Below are 16,158 nucleotides of genomic sequence, written 5' to 3' on the forward strand. Positions count from 1 at the left end.
GTCCTCCAGCCGACAGGCGCAGCCTAGCCGGCCAGGAGACTTGGGTCTTGGGAAACTGTACTTGGTCATATCTTTTGGCCAAGAGATGAAGGAGCAGGCTCGATGAGCCTACCCCGGGGTTATCCCCCCGACATATGGTTAAGTGGTGAGGGCGCAGCAAGGGACTAAGCATTTATTTGAGGTGGCTAACTTACGAGTACAAGAATAAGAGGGGGTTATCTACGCATATCGGACGTGAACTAATAATGATCAAATGAATAATCTTGAATACCTATTTACGTCAGACATAACCCCACTGTGTCCTCTTCCGGATACAGAACACACGAGAAGAGACAGTCACGGTTACGCACACAGTTGGCATATTTTACTTAATTTTACTTCAAGTTATCTAGAACCGGATGTTAAACAAAGTTTCTAAGTTTGCCACATAACCGCGGGCACGGCTTTCCGAAAGATTTAACCATGCAGGTGTGCTCCAACTAGTCCATCACAAATTACCACACGCCGCATAGAAAGCATCGATCACGAAACTCGTGATGTCCTCGAATTCCTTAGTGGAAAGACTAAACTCTGAGATAGCCCAAAGCATCACCAGAATCCCGATGCACAAGATATTTCGTAAAAGTTAAAGAAGTCCAGCAAGGCAGCCCGACGTGTCAACGAACCCGATAGGAGCCGCGTATCTCGTTCTCAGGACACGACGGGTAAGCTACTGATACGTCTCCGTCGTATCTACTTTTCCAAACTCTTTTGCCCTTGTTTTGGACTCTAATTTGCATGATTTGAATGGAACTAACCCGGACTAACGTTGTTTTCAGCAGAATTGCCATGGTGTTGTTTTTGCGCAGAAATAAAAGTTCTCGGAATGACCTGGAAATTTATGGGGATTTTTTGTGGAATATATAAAAAATACTGGCGCAAGAATCAACCGAGGAAGCGGAGCATGGAGTTCACAAGCCGACCAGGCGCCCCCCCCCCCCCCTGGTCGCGCCTGGCAGGCTTGTGGGGCCCACGTTGCTCCACCGCCTCCAATCTCAGCTCTATTTAGTCCCTTTCATCCGGAAAAAAATCGAGGAGAAGAGTTCATCGCATTTTACGTTACGGAGGCCCTGCCACCTCGTGTTCTTCCTCTTGAGGGCAGATCTGGAGTCCGTTCTGGGCTACGGAGAGGGGAGATCGTCGCCATCGTCATCATCAACCTTCCTTCATCGCCAATTCCATGATGCTCTTCACCGTTCGTGAGTAATCTCATCGTAGGCTTGCTGGACGGTGATGGGTTGGATGAGATCTATCATGTAATCGAGTTAGTTTTGACGGGGATTGGTCCCTAGTATCCACTATGTTCTGAGATTGATGTTACTACTACTTTGCCATACTTAATGCTTGTCACTAGGGCCCGAGTGTCATGATTTCAGATCTGAACCTATTATGTTGTCGCCAATATATGTGTGTTCTTGATCCTATCTTGCAAGTTGTAGTCACCTACTATGTGTTATGACCCGGCAACCCCGGAGTGACAATAGCCGGAACCACTCCCGGAGATGACCATAGTATGAGGAGTTCATGTATTCACTAAGTGTTAATGCGTTGGTCCGGTTCTTTATTAAAAGGAGAACCTTAATATCCCATAGTTTCCATTAGGACCCCGCTGCCACAGGAGGGATGGACAATAGATGTCATGCAAGTTCTTTTCCGTAAGCATGTATGACTACATACGGAATACATGCCGACATTACATTGACGAACTAGAGCTAGTTACATATCTCTGTGTGTTATAACTGTTGCATGATGAATAGCATTCGGCATAATCATCCATCACCGATCCAATGCCTACGAGTTTTTCCTACTGGTCCTTGCTACGTTACTCTGATGTCACCACTCTCGTTGTTGTTACTGTTACTGTGTCGCTACTGCTGTCACTTTGCTGCTACTGGTTACTATTGCTACTGTTGCTATCACACTACTTTGCTACTAATACTTTGATGCAGATACTAAGTCTTTCAGGTGTGGTTGAATTGACAACTCAACTGCTAATACTTGAGAATATTCTTTGGCTTCCCCTTGTATCGAATCAATAAATTTGGGTTGAATACTCTACCCTCGAAAACTGTTGTGATCCCCTATACTTGTGGGTTATCAAGACCTTTTTAAGGCGCCGTTGCCGGGGAAGCATAGCTATATTCTCTGAGTCACTTGGGATTTACGTCTGCTGATCCAAGAACTAAAGTCTTTCCCTCAACTACGAGGACAGGTAAGGAACTGCCATCTAGCTCTGCACTTGATTCACCTTCAGTTATGAGTAAGTTTGCGACACCACCTCCTGCTAGAAATTTTGATGTGTCACATGTGCTTGATGATGCTACTTCTGTTGTCCATGATACTTGTGATGATGCTATGCTTGATACTGCTTTGCCACTAGGTGCATTCCTTGATGCACAAATTGGTAGAGTTGCTGCTAGATGTGATGATACTTCTGAAACTGCAGAGATTATTGAGGTAGAACCTGCTATTTTGCCTGTTAGAACTAGCTCTCCTAGATATGAATTCCCTGTTATGCCTCAGGGTTATGTTATGGAGGGAAAGATAGCTGAGGACTTTCTTGCTTGTAAGGATAGCTATGATGTTGAGAAATTACTGCGCAAGTGGAAAGAAAAATCCTTGAACGCTAGGATGAAATACGACCCGAAGTTTGCTACTTCGCCTATCTTTGTGACCGATAAGGATTATGAATTCTCTGTCGACCCTGAGTTAATCACTCTGGTCGAATCTGATCCTTTTCACGGTTACGAGTCTGAAACGGTTGTAGCCCATCTTACCAAATTGCACGATATAGCCACCCTATTCACGAGTGAGGAAAAGATTCGCCGCTACTATATCCTTAAGTTGTTTCCTTTCTCGCTAAAGGATGATGCTAAGACTTGGTTCACTTCTCTTGCTCCTGGTTGTGTGCGTAGCCCCCAGGATATGATCTACTACTTCTCTAAGAAATATTTACATGCCCATAAGAAGCAAGCTGCCTTGCAAGAAATATACAACTTTGTGCAAGTTGAAGAAGAGATTATCCCACAAGCTTGGGGCAGGCTCTTCCAGCTACTGAATGCTTTGCATGATCACCCTCTTGAGAAGAATGAAATACTTGATATCTTCTATAATGGACTAACCAATGCTTCTAAGGACCACCTAGATAGTTGTGTTGGTTGTGTTTTTAGGGAACGAACCGTAGAACAAGCTGAGATCCTATTGAGTAATATCTTGTGCAATGAGAATGCTTGGACTATTCCCGAACCACCTCCTAAGCCAACTCCTAAGAAAAGAGGTATCCTATTCCTCAGTCCTGAATATATGCAAGAAGCTAAGAAATCTATGAAAGAGAAAGGCATTAAATCTGAAGATGTCAAAAATCTACCTCCTATCGAAGAGATCCATGGTCTCGATAACCCGATACAGGTAGTAGAGGTAAATTCTCTTCGTAGATTCAATGAGAGTGATATTCCTTTTGATAAACCTGCTAGCTTATGCCTGGATGAATTTGATAACTTTGTTGCCAAACAACAAAGTTTCAATGATTATGTTAGCACACAATTGGAACAGAATGCTTGTATGCTTAGTCATTTAAGTTCTTGTGTGGACAGAAACATCAATGATCTTAAGCTCCTGAGTAAACATGCCTCTATGGTTACTACCCAAGTAGAACAAGTACTTAAGGTTCAAAATGACTTGCTCAATGAGTTGAATGACAATTCTGTCTGAGTCGTCACTAGAGGCGGTAGAATGACCGATGAACCTTTGTATCCTGAGGGTCATCCTAAGAGAATTGAACAAAACTCTCAAGGAGTTAGCACCGAGGCACCTAGTCATCCTAGAAAGAAGAAGAAAGATGATAGGAACTTGCACGCTAGCAACCCTGTTGTTGTTACACCTGGGAGTTCAAACGATGTCTCTATTTGTGATGCTGAAACGCAATCCGGTGATGAACATGAGCCTAATGATAATAACAATAGTGATATTCATGTTGATGCTCAATCTAGCAATGATAAGGATGTGGAGATTGAACATGTTGATCTTGATAACCCACAACCTAAGAATAAGAGATACGATAAGAACGACTTTGTTTCTAGGAAGCATGGTAAAGAAAGGGAACCATGGGTTCAGAAACCCATGCCCTTTCCTCCCAAACCATCCAAGAAAAAGGATGATGACGATGTTGAGCGATTTGTTGAAATGATTAGACCTGTCTTTCTGCAGATGCGTTTGACAGATATGCTCAAAATGTCTCCGTATGCTAAGTACATGAAGGATATTGTGACTAATAAGAGGAGGATACCTGAGGTTGAGATTTCCACCATGCTCGCTAATTATACCTTCAAGGGTGGAACTCCTAAGAAACTAGGTGATCCTGGAGTGCCCACTATACCTTGCTCCATTAAAGGAAACTACGTTAGAACTGCTTTATGCGACCTTGGAGCCGGTGTTAGTGTTATGCCTCTCTCTCTCTTTATCATAGACTTGAACTGGATAAGTTCACTCCCACTGAAATATCTCTGCAAATGGCCGAAAAATCAATTGCTTTCCCTATCGGAATTTGCGAGGATGTGCCTATTGTGGTTGCTAACGTTACTATCTTAACGGACTTTGCTATTCCGGATATTCCCGAGGATGATGCCATGGCGGTCATCCTTGGAAGACCCTTTCTAAACACTGCAGGGGCTGTTATTGATTGCAACAAAGGCATTGTCACTTTCCATGTCAACGGTAATGAGCATACGGTGCACTTTCCGAAGAAACAATATCGAGTACATTGCATCAATGCTATCGAAAAAACTTCATCGATTCTTATTGGGAGCTTTGAAAGCCCTATACCTACTGTTAAGATGAAGTATGATTTGCTTGTTGGGGATATGCTTATCCCATTGAGGTAACCTAGTGGCTATTCGAAAATTCTCCGTTTCCTTTTGCGATTCGAAAAAGTTTGTCAAGGAGACTTGATCAACCTCATTGACGGATTTCTTTCGATGACCATGCGATGGATGAATCGAGGAGTCACAAACCTCTGTTCCAAGCTTTCACCTTCGGTTTAGAAGAAAATGATAGGTTTAGCTTTAGTTTTCCCTGTTTTCTGCTTTTAGCGTCCCATAGAAAAGTGTCCCGAAAATAAAAGTTCTCTGAATCTCCTGAAAATCAAGTATGATTTTTTCTGGAATTTTTGAAAAATTCTGAGACGGAGAGCTAGTCAGGGGGCTCCACCAGTGGGCCACAAGCCGTGCAGGCGCGGGCACCCCCCTGGCCGTGCCTACCAGGCTTGTGGGGCCCACGTGTACCCCGTCCACTTATTCTAGCTCCCATCTGCTTCTCCTACCTCCAGAAAAAATCGTTTCTCAGCTCAAAACCGTGGTCTTGCTCTTCTTGCTGGGATTTTCGATCTCCTTGTGCAAAGCACCATTCACCAAACTGTTTTGGGGAAATTGCTCCTTGGCAAGTGACTCCTCCATTGGTCCAATTAGTTTTTGCTCTAGTGCCTTATACATCGCGTATTTTTGTTGTCTTGGTGACCCTGTTCTTGAGCTTTGCATGCTAATTTTAGCTGGTCCCAAGTAGTTTTGATGCGTGATTCGGCCTCTAGGCACTTGTCGGAGTAGTTGCTACAAGTTTCGTTGGGACTTGTTCACTTTTCCTTTGAGTCACTGAAAATTTCAGAAAAGGAAGATGTTCAGGAGAAACTATCATGGTGGTTCCTCAAGCAAGAAGGGCCCCCGTCTCGCGATTCGGGAGCCCGATCCTTACCAACAGAGGAACGCACGGGTACAACCATGTGAATGGCATTCTGATGAATTCATGATTGAGGCAGGTTTCAAAGACGAGTTTGATACACTTGTTCACAACGTCGGACTCGAAGAATTCATCTCTGATAAATGTGAACAGTATGTTACTCTCACTGCCTCTTTTGTCTGTAGATTCAAATTTTCAGCTGGCCGTGACACATCCGTACTGTTTGATCTCTATGACAAATCGTATACCATGGATTTAGAGGATTTCAATAGAATTTGCAAGATACCTGTTTGGGGTAGTCTCAATGATACTCCTAAATCTTCGGTTGGAGATTTTTTTTCTCCAATATAACTGTTTGAGAAACTAGAGATATTACACAGGCTACCATGGGGAGCATTCATTTTCCTGCCTTGCATTACTTTGCCCACTTCATAGGTAGATGCATTAAAGGCAAAATTGAGCATTGTCACCTCAGCTCACCCGACCTTAGTATTCCTAAGAGCGCAGTAACGGGTGATAGAAGTTTCAACATAAGAGCTATAATAGCAAGGAGGTTGAATAATAATGCTAATGAAGGGGATTTCTTTGGTGGGATCTATGCCACTCGCATAGCAAATTTTCTTGGAGTACCCGTCCGCGAAGGAGATCCCCCGCTCCATACAGCTTTCCTTGATCGCGCCGCTATGACACGCTATCAGTTCCTTGAGAGGGATAATGAATCCCTCCTATACCGGTTAATATTTAACCAATAGCGTGTTTTCCATATTACCCTTCCTGCTCCTGCCTTGTTTGACTTTCAGGTAAAACGGAGATACTACATAACCAGAGGAGTATGAGAGGGAGGCAAAGGTTGCTCGCCTCCGTGAGGCAGCTATTCAGGCGGTAGCTACAGCGCTCCCGTACAACCCCCATTATGATTTTGGGTATCGCTCGGACCATCCATGGGAGTAGACCAACTTAGGCCAAAATCCGAAGCTTGGGGGAGTACGTGTTTCTCACCGACTTTATATTCTTGCTTACGCTTTCACTTTGTTAGTCGGTGTTCACACTTTGCCACTGTATCATCCATGCTAGTTTATTTATTTTTCTCGTTTTCTTCTCGTGTGTTTGTCTAGTTTGAGAAAACCCAAAAAGATTTCTCGTTCTTCTTTTGCTTGTTGGGAGCTTTCCCGTGTAAATAGTTTTCTTTTTCTTTGGGTCAACATAGAAGACCATGGTTACAATGTTTAGTGGCTCTCGCATGCATATCTGTTTATCTATCAAAGAGCCATATTACTTTGTCTTCTCCTTTGTGTTTACTTGCAGATTCCAGCGTAGTCCAAAGCACGAGCACTCTTATTATTGTTCACATCATTCGGTCGTGCAAGTGAAAGGCAATAATGACGATATATGACGAAGTGACTGAGCCTGGAAAAGCCGGTATAAACTCGATCTATTTTGTTTTTGTAAATATGACTAGCTCATCGTTCCTAGTTCAGCTTGGTTGTAACAAAAACATGTTTGCAATGACAACTTAGAAATCAAAGTTTCTGATGCCATGCTTAATTAGCTAGGAGCTTATAATGGTTTGTCTTGGATGCCAACATGAATTTTGAGATGACTATGATGTAGTATGATAGGATGGTATCCTCCTTTGAATGATTCAAGTGTCTTGACTTAGCGCATGTTTACGCATGTAGCTGAAACAAAATCAACATAGCCTCTATGATATTCATGTTCATGGTGATTTATGTCCTACTCATGCTTGCACTCAATGTTGGTTAATCTCAACGCATTTTGATGACTGTTGTCGCTCTCTAGTTGGTCGCTTCCCAGTCTTTTGCTAGCCTTCACTTGTACTAAGCGGGAATACTGCTTGTGCATCCACTTCCATAAACCCAAAGTTGTTCCATATGAGTCCACCATACCTACCTATATGTGGTATCTACCTGCCGTTCCAAGTAAATTTGCATGTGCCACTATCTAAACCTTCAAGAAATAATTTGTTTTGCGTGCCCGAACCGCTCATGTGGTGACAGGGGGCTATCAGTATCTTCCATGCTAGGCGTGTTATCCTCGATATGTGTTTATTCACTATCATTCACGAGAAAGGGGCCGGTAATTGGAATGCCCAGTTCCATGCTCAAATTGAAAAAAAATTGCAAACAAAACTCCCCGTGGATTGATGTTGGTATGGACGGCACCCGAGTATTCGGCTAGTCGTGGAGTGTGATTGATCGGTGGTGGGGGAGTCAAAACTTTACTTTTCTGTTTGGGAACCTCCTATAGCATGTGTAGCGTGGACGATGATGAAAACTCTTGGTCATTGCGTTGACAATGAAAGCATGCCACCCAAAATTATTATCTTTGTTTTCAAAGCTTGAGCTCTGGCACCTCTGCAAATCAATGCTTCCCTCTGCGAAGGGCCTATCTATTTATGTTTCTATTGAGTCATCCTCTTCTTATAAAAACACCAATTAGAGAGCACCTCTGTCATTTTTATGCTTTGCTTTTGACTGATATTGAGTATGACTGTGACTGGATCTTCTTTGCCATGAATTACAATGTTTAGTGAGCCCTTGGTCTTTGAAGGTGCTCTGCATTTATGTTTTGCGGTCTTAGAAAGAGCTAGCGAGATACCATCTGTTCGTACTGCTTCATGATTGTTTTGATTGAAGTGTTGACGTTTGAAACTTATTATTACTGCTCGCTAGTTGATTATGCCATTGATATGAGTTTACCGTAAGACCTAGATGTCATTTGCTTATGTGGTTTGCTTGTGATCTTGCTGAAATTTGGATATGAGTTAGACACTGTTGCCACAACAAGATCAAACAGAGTTTGTAAAAGTTTTTCTTTTGTCTCTTTCAGTTTGTCAACTGAATTGCTTGAGGACAAGCAAGGTTTTAAGCTTGGGGGAGTTGATACGTCTCCGTCGTATCTACTTTTCCAAACTCTTTTGCCCTTGTTTTGGACTCTAATTTGCATGATTTGAATGGAACTAACCCGGACTAACGATGTTTTCAGCAGAATTGCCATGGTGTTGTTTTTGCGCAGAAATAAAAGTTCTCGGAATGACCTGGAAATTTACGGGGATTTTTTGTGGAATATATAAAAAATACTGGTGCAAGAATCAACCGAGGAAGCGGAGCGTGGAGTCCACAAGCCCACCAGGCGCGGGGCCCCCTGGCCGTGCCTCGCAGGCTTGTGGGGCCCACGTTGCTCCACCTCCTCCAATCTCAACTCTATTTAGTCCCTTTCGTGTGGAAAAAATCGAGGAGAATAGTTCATCGCGTTTTACGATACGGAGGCGCCGCCACCTCCTGTTCTTCCTCTCGAGGGCAGATCTGGAGTCCGTTCTGGGCTCCGGAGAGGGGAGATCGTCGTCATCGTCATCATCAACCTTCCTTCATCGCCAATTCCGTGATGCGCTTCACCGTTCGTGAGTAATCTCATCGTAGGCTTGCTGGACGGTGATGGGTTGGATGAGATCTATCATGTAATCGAGTTAGTTTTGACATGGATTACTCCCTAGTATCCACTATGTTCTAAGATTGATGTTGCTACTACTTTGCCATGTTTAATGCTTGTCAATAGGGCCCGAGTGCCATGATTTCAGATCTGAACCTATTATGTTGTCGCCAATATATGTGTGTTCTTGATCCTATCTTGCAAGTTGTAGTCACCTACTATGTGTTATGACCCGGCAACTCCGGAGTGACAATAGCCGGAACCACTCCCGGAGATGACCATAGTATGAGGAGTTCATGTATTCACTAAGTGTTAGTGCGTTGATCCGGTTCTTTATTAAAAGGAGAACCTTAATATCCCGTAGTTTCCATTAGGACCCCGCTGCCACGGGAGGGATGGACAATACTACATTACATTGACGAACTGGAGCTAGTTACATATCTCTCCGTGTTATAACTGTTGCATGATGAATAGCATCCGGCATAATCATCCATCACTGATCCAATGCCTACGAGTTTTTCCTACTGGTCCTTGCTACGTTACTCTGTTATCACTGTTGTCACTATTGTTACTGTTACTCTGTCGCTACTGCTGTCACTTTGCTGCTACTGGTTACTGTTGCTACTGTTGCTATCACACTACTCTGCTACTGATACTTTGATGCAGATACTAAGTCTTTCAGGTGTGGTTGAATTGACAACTCAACTGCTAATACTTGAGAATATTCTTTGGCTTCCCCTTGTGTCGAATCAATAAATTTGGGTTGAATACTCTACCCTCGAAAATTGTTGCGATCCCCTATACTTGTGGATCATCAGCTACGCGCACGGGGGCCAGATAGAGATCACCCAAGTTGCCCTGGGTTGGCCCCGCACAGTGCTCTGGGTTGGACCAACACTCATGAGGAGCACTGTCCCGGGGGTTGATTAATTATCTGCGGGTGTTGGCGGGTTCCTATGCTTTTTATTAGTTATTAGGCAAATGTAGTACCAAAGTTGGGCCTTACCAGACCAGTTTTAATCTAAGACGAATTATCAAGGGGGTCCCCATAGCAACCCCGAGCATGTTACGAGCGCTCAATTATGGAATATAACACCGGTAGGCGAAATTAAGGCGGCAAAGCTCGAACAAAACACCGGGCTAGAAAGGCCGAGCCTTCCACCTTTTACCAAGTATATAGTTGCATTAATTTGAATAGCATTAATATGGTGATATAACAAGGAACCCATGTTATCACGTGGAAGAAACTGCACCTGCAACTAGCAACGCTATCCAATGGTTAAGCAAGCGGTAACATAGCCAATCGGTGGTTTGCTAGGTTGTAGAAAGGTTGAAGGCTTTCATGGCAAATATGAGAGGCTGACATTTAACACATGGTAGGCAGCAAGACATAACGAAAGAAACGAGACAACTAGCATGGCATTGATAGTAATTGTATCTAGGGACATGGTCATCTTGCCTGAGATGCCGCTTGGAAGAAAAACGAATCCGTGAAGCAGACGAACCGACGTAGTCGAACGGGTCCTCACATTTTGACACGCTTGCGGAACTCTATCGAGACGAAGCAAATCGGAAACAAGAATCAACACACGATATTCACCATGGCACATGCACGATATGATGCACAACCTAATATGACGCATGTCCATTTTAATTATGCAAGGCATGACACGACAAACCACCACAAACAAATAATGCACATTAAGTGAAGCTCAATATGCAACGAGTTGCATATTGACGAAACTCCACAATTGAATTACTTAGTCACTCCCATTTAGTTCCACGTCAAGATTAAAGGTTGTTAAACATGGCAGGAGGTGAAGCGTAATTAAACTACCTATCTAGGCATTTTAAATGAGGTCGGAAACAACATATAGCATCTCTGAAATGACCACATATGTTAATTCAGAATTCTGTCCAGATCTGAACTAACACATTATATTGTTTGTTAAATAGCAGAACGAAGAGGTTCACGTAATTCTACATGTCGCTCTAGTCGGTTTACATATATGGATCATTGCAAACGGAGCGACGGTTCAAAAGATATGATCACCGCAAGATATGATGCCATGAATGCAATATGTATGCAAATTACAGCCACAAGCATTCCAAACCATGAAGGCAGCAAGATATAACAAAACTACATGAGACAATAAGCAAGTTTCATATATGACACGTTCCAAATGGAGCAATGGTTCAACAATTACACGCAAAACAAGAAATAGCTACAATCTGCCAAAAACAGCATCATGGCATTTTCTACACCCCAAAACAACTAGCTACATAATTTTAAAAAGATCAAACAAGGCATGTGGAAGTAGTGGGCAAGATGCACAAACACCACCCTACTAAATACTACTAGCAAGGAAGCATGGATCACTAGGAAAAGAACTCACAAAATGGCAAGTAGCACACAGTTTCAGACTTAGTGAAAATAACAGTTTTGGCAGTGCACTTTTAACCAGAAGGCATATTGGCAGCAGTAAAACTATATGCTACAGGGCATCGAATGGCATGAAAACTAACAGCATGCTAGAGAATCTTAAGCACTTCAAATAGCTCCATTGCACTAACCCAAAAGGGGTTGTACATCACTAGCAAATCTCATGGCAAGACAGCAACAAAATATTACAGATTCCAGACTTAGAAATATTTCAGCATCTCAAATCAGCACTATTTTCTAGCATGTTTGCAACACGAAAACAACACCCATGGAATTATATAGCAACTAAAATTACCAGGGCTAGCATGCATGTCCAAGGGCATATCTCATGTTCACAAGTAATTTATATCATGCATGGAATAAATCACATAAAATAAACAAAAAGGCAACATGGCAAAATATCATGCACCACATATATGGGAGAATATGACATACCCCGGAAACATCTATAATATGTGGGGTTTTAAAATAAAACTAATGCCACCACATATATGGGAGAATATGACATAACCCTGCCTTAACAAACTATTGATGCCACCTACATAAGAACAGGAATGTAACTATGTTTACCATGCATGAAAATGCAGTGCAAATAACATGAACATTTTACATACTAGGTTTGATCAATTCGGATGCAGCTTAAATAGCTATGGGATAAAACACTTAGCGTACCAGCACGCAATTCTATGCAAACAGCGGGTCAAACAGTTTTAAATATGCATGCAAGTTAGAAAATATTAATCTACATGAAATCCTACACGTTTTACATATAAAACTTATCTCGATCCGACGCACGGTTTAAAAGATATAGGCATTTTAAATATATGCATTTTTCTATAAATACGAAAGCCCTGGAGAAATAGATAAATTCGCAGAACCTAAAAAAACTATTTGGGTCGGATCTGTGGGCGAGTCTTAATACAACATCGCATCGAGCGCAATAAAGAGGGGAAGCGAAGAGCTCACCCATGGGCTCGGCCCATTAGACGGAGGCGGCCTTGCACTGAGCTGGGCCGGGGCGGATCGGGCGTCGGCTGGGCCTTGGACACGGCCTGGCTGGGCCAACGACCAATTGGTCAACGGCTCAGCACAGCGGCATCCAGATCTCCGATACCAATTGGATCGGCGGGGGCTGCAGCCGGTGCGCGGGATCCGGCGGCATGCGGCGGGGCATGGCGGTTTCGGCTGGCGGCGGGGTGCTGCCGGCTGGCGACGGCGACGGGAGGCGGGCGGGCAGTGCGGAGATCCGGCCGACAGCAGATGAAGAAGGCGGCGACGGGGCGAGGGCATTGGGCAGCTGTGGCTGCCTTGGTTGAGCTCGGGAGGAGCTCGGGCATCGGGTGCTGGCGGCGGCCGGGAGCGGTGCTCGCCCTGATCGGGCCCGGGCGGGCCAGATCTGGGTTGCGCAGGCCTGAAAGAGAGAGGAGGTGGGAGGGACTGTGGTGGTGGCTAGGGTTAGGGTTTGGCACGAATTTCGAGGAGGGGTTGGGGTTAGCTAAAATGGAGGTCTATTTATAGGAAATGGGGTTAGGTTAGCGGGTTTTGCACCGTTTTTGGGCCGCCGAATCTCGATCGGATGGTATGGAACGGAGGGGTAGGCTAGGTGGGATGTGTAGAGTGGTGGTGGGCTAAGAAGAGAGGGAGGTTTGCAGCCCGGCACAATATTTTTAAACACCGAAAAACGTTTGATGATAAACCGATGATGGTGCCGCTACGGTCGACCGTTCGGGTATCAAACGAACTCCGATTGCAACGAAATTTGGCAGGCGGCCTCCCTACATTAAAATAAGACCGCACGCCAATTTTCACCCAATCCAAGAATATTTTATATACACTTTTAAAGACAATATTTTAAATGATGTCGCGGGCGCGTGCGAGTGTGGTCGGTCTCAAAACGGTCAACGACGAACACGGAGAGAACCTGCAACTAATAACGGATGCAGGTTTTGAAAACTGGCGGCAACGGAGTGCCGATGCAATGCAGATGATGTGAATGGTGTGATGATGAGTGCGACAAACAAATAATAACACGGCAACAACGGAATAAAAAGGGAATCTTCTGGAACGTCGGTCTCGGGTTGTTACATCCAGCCATCTTTGACGCTTCAGGACGAGCCTTTGGCGCCCAATTTTGCACCTCCTGGGTTCAGCAGCACCGCTTCTGGTTCGCCAGAACCCCGCACGCCCATCTTCGTGTCGCGCCCTGAGAGGACAACGGTGGTCAGCAGCACCGACGATGAGGAGGTGCCAGACTCGCCGGCTGCAGAGGCCACCCCATTGTTTCTGCCGGTGGTGTCGCCCCTGCTAGATGCCTCGAGCTCCCCACCACCAAGAAGGCCCACGACAAGGAGGAATACGCTCGTGGTAGTCACTGGTTTCGACCTCAGCCGGTGCAGCCCCCGGTTGTGGGCCAAGCAGTGGGCTATGCCCATTGCCCAGCTGGCAGAGCAGCTGCTCTGCCAAAGGTTGGGGATCGTCGGGGAGGGGGAGAAGGTCACTCAAGAGGCGCTGGGCTGCTACATCGACATGTTCAAAGGTCAGCTACCGGACTCTGCCGTCGCAGCTCTCCGAGCCCTCTTCAAGATGGATTGTGACCTTGCAACTGCGGTCGAAGAGGCGTTGTTGCAGCACGGTGGAGATGCAGGTCCTGAGATGCCAACTCTAGCGGAAGAGGAGGTTGTGGAGGCGGTCTCAAGAAGGCCATGTCCCTGAAGACCTTGTTTTAGTTCCCCATGTTAGCTCAACTCAACAGTTTTTGGTTGCGCCTGTTTGTGGCTCATTTGCTCAACCGCTTCATGTTGCCCTGGCAAGGCATGTCGAGCCATCTTTGGCACCCTGCTAGAGCTAGTTTGATGCCATTTGTAGTCCTTAATGATTAGTCACAACCTGAGTATGCTGAACTGGAATGTGAGAGGTTTAAATTGTCAAAGCCGCGGAGCCATTCTAAATGAAACCGCCGCTGCATCAGCCCGTCATTTGGCATGTTTTCAAGAAACAAAAATGGAGCTGATAGACCCCTTCATCTCTTCCTTCCTGGGTGAATATAGACTCGAAGGTTTTGCGCAGCGACCCGCCATAGGCATCCTTCTCCTCTGGGATGAAGATCACCTAAAGGTTGAAAACGTGCATTTTGGAGCATACTCCCTCTCGGCAAAGATAACCATTATCGCCTCCAGCACTTCCTTCAACTTCACAACGGTTTATGGGACGACAAGAAACAACCTAAAAGAAGACTTCTTCAACGAGCTTAAAGCCGAGAAACCACCCCCAGGTGTATGTTGGTTGCTTGCACAAGACTTCAACCAAATCTACCGTGCCCGAGACAAGAACCGCTCCAACGCAAACCGTGGTCGCATCACACACTTCCGCAATGCTCTCAACTTCTCTGAGCTCAAATAAATTCACCTGCAAAACAGAAAGTTTACTTGGAGTAACGAGCAAACCAACCCAACCATGTCCGAGTTAGATGGCTTCTTCTGCAATGAGGAATGGGACTTAAATTTTGACAAACGTATCCTCCATGCGCTTTCATCATCTCTCTCAGACCACTGCCCACTTCTTCTAACAAATGATAATGGCCCTATACGGCCAAAGACATTCCGTTTCAAGAACTTCTGGACGAGCATGCCACGCTTCCATCAAACCGTCCAGAAGGCCTGGAGCGAGCCATGCGTACACTCGGAACAGTACCAAAGACTCTTCCACAAGCTCCAGTGCACTAGTCAGAAGCTAAGGATTTGGAGGAGGACATTCTTCTCCCACACTAAAGTACAGCTACATATGGCTCTGGATATTATCTTGCATCTGGACGAGGCACAAGACTCCACACAGTTAAGTGCGGAGGAAGCGGACCTGAGGAAGAGACTGAAGAGAAGAGTTGTTGGGCCAGTTGTGATGGAGCGTGCTAGGAAAAGGCAAAGCTCGAGGATAACAAGTGTCAAAAAGGGCGACGCCGACACTCGTTTCTTCCATCTTCGAATCAACGGGCGACGAGGAAAAACCTCACCCATAGGCTCAAGCACGGAAGTGGATGGGTCACAAGCCATGAGCATAAAAGCAACATCCTCCATGCACACTTTGCCAACATCACCAAAAAGGGCATGCCGCGTTCCAAGACTATAAACTAGGTTGCCCTCCCCGCCTCGGGAGAGGACCTTTCCGATCTCGGGGAGGCCGACATGGAGGATGAGGTCAAAGCTGTTGTATCTGCTCTTCCTAGTGACAAGGTCCCAGGACCTGGTGGCTTCACCGGAAAAAAAATCAAGGTCTGTTGGGACATCATCAAAGATGATATCATGCTCGTCATCAACAAGTTCTCTACTCTACATGCTGAAAACTTCCATTGTCTCAACTCGGCAAGCATCGCCCTCATCCCTAAGAAAGATGGTGTACATGACATCTCAGACTTCAGGCCCATCAGCCTGATACATGCCGCGGCCAAACTCATTGCCAAAATCCTTGCGACCACGCTCGCCCGTCACATGAATAACCTTGTCTCA

Source organism: Hordeum vulgare, chromosome 4H (genome assembly GCF_904849725.1).
Source record: "Hordeum vulgare subsp. vulgare chromosome 4H, MorexV3_pseudomolecules_assembly, whole genome shotgun sequence".
Lineage (NCBI taxonomy): Eukaryota > Viridiplantae > Streptophyta > Magnoliopsida > Poales > Poaceae > Hordeum > Hordeum vulgare.